This window comes from Triticum dicoccoides, chromosome 4B (assembly GCF_002162155.2).
Source record: "Triticum dicoccoides isolate Atlit2015 ecotype Zavitan chromosome 4B, WEW_v2.0, whole genome shotgun sequence".
Lineage (NCBI taxonomy): Eukaryota > Viridiplantae > Streptophyta > Magnoliopsida > Poales > Poaceae > Triticum > Triticum dicoccoides.
In genome coordinates, this window is record NC_041387.1 from 273,864,540 (window position 1) to 273,866,472 (window position 1,933).

Consider the following 1,933-nt stretch of genomic DNA (forward strand, 5'->3'; position numbering starts at 1 on the left):
GAAGTGGTGGCCAAGGTTACTAATGGCGCACCGTGGCATGGTGCGCCATTACTAGTTTAACTAGTAATGGCGCACCACACACACGGTGCGCCATTAGTATGTTTGGACAGGCGCACTAGTTCAAAAATAATAATAATTTTGGTACTAATGGCGCACCGTAAGCAGGGTGCGCCATTAGTAGTTTCAACACTAATGGCGCATCAGAAGGTGGTGCGCCATTAGTATATACTAATGGCGCACCACATGTCTCGTGCGCCATTAGTGCCATTTCCATCTATAGCCCTTTTCCTAGTAGTGTTGGAACATGATTGTGTTGGGATATCACAATATCTCTTATTTAATTAATACATCTATACACTTGGTAAAGGGTGGAAGGATCAGCCTTATCCCTGGTGTTTTGTTCCACTCTTGCCACCCTAGTTTTCGTCATACCAGTGTTATGTTCCTTGATTTTGCGTCCCTAGCACGGTGTGGGTTTATGGGCCCCTCTTGACAGTTCCCTTTGAATAAAACTCTTGCAGCAAGGCTTAACATTGGTTTTACCATTTGCCCAACATAATAACTAAACATGGTAATAAACTTGACGCATAGGGAGTTAGCGCTACCCGAGGTTCGTTTCCACATAATCCAGGGGGGCAGTGCTGATGGTGTTGGTCACAAACTAGAGCAGCTTGCGGCGCTGCTCCTTGGCAACTTGGGGTATTTTGGTCGCTGCAACCATAGCTCATCCGTCATGGCCTGAGACGAGATACGCGCGGATACTATTAGGGTGTCGGCACGTCGGGAGGTCTTGCTGGACTTGTTTTACCATTGTCGAAATGTCTTGTGCACCAGGACCCCGAGTCTGATCGGATGTCCAGCGATGGAGGATTGTTTGTGCGGATTGTGAGCTTATAATGGGCTAAGTTGGGACACCCCTGTAGGGTTTAAACTTTCGAAAGCCGTGCCCATGGTTTTGTGGCAGATGAGAATTTGTTAATATCCGGTTGTAGAGAACTTGACACCAGATTCAAACTAAAATACCCAACCGTGTGTGTAACCGTGATTGTCTCTTTTCGAGTGGGTCGAGAAGAGAACATGGTGGGGTTATGTTTGACCGTAAGTAGTTCAGGATCACTTCTTGATCATTACTAGTTTGCGACCATTTGCATAGCTTCTCATCTTATTCTTGTATTCGTAAGTTAGCCACCATATCCTGCTTAGTCACTGCTGCAACATCACCACTATCCATTCCTTACCCATTAAGCTTTGCTAGTCTTGATACCCATGGTTATGGGATTGCTGAGTCCTCGTGGCTCACATATTACTACAACAACAGTTGTAGGTACAGGTAATGCGATGATCATGACGTGAGAGCGATGTTTGCTTACTTTGGGTTCTTCTTCTGCTTCGTCGTTCAGGGGATAGGTTCCTGGTCGGTACCCTTTGCTAGCAGGGTGGATGTCGTTTGAGTTTCTGTTTGTGTTTCATCCGTAGTTGGATGTTGCTCTTATGTATGATGTTGTTGTATTCATGTGGCATTGTATGCCTTTTGTGTGCATCCCCAACTATTATGTTATGGTACGATGTAATGATATCCACCTTGCAAAAGTGTCTCCAATATGCGCTTCTATCCTCGGTGGCACCTTTGAGTTCCTTTAGGATAGGGTCGCATATTGGGCGTGACAGAGGGTATCATTTTTATTTCCATTTGCTATTTTTGGTGGATGCTAACCCTAGTGTAGTTAACATGCCTTTTCATCTACTTACGCAGGGCCATAACATGCGATGTTGTTGTTTGTCATCGACGTTCGCTACGTCCCATGTCTTACAATATTTCACATCATTTGTGCAATTGCAGTTTAGCTTCTAAGATTTACTTGCTTCTTATAGGTACACATGTTAGTGGCACTGATCCACGCTTCCATGTGGAAGAACATCTCGCCTCTGCTGC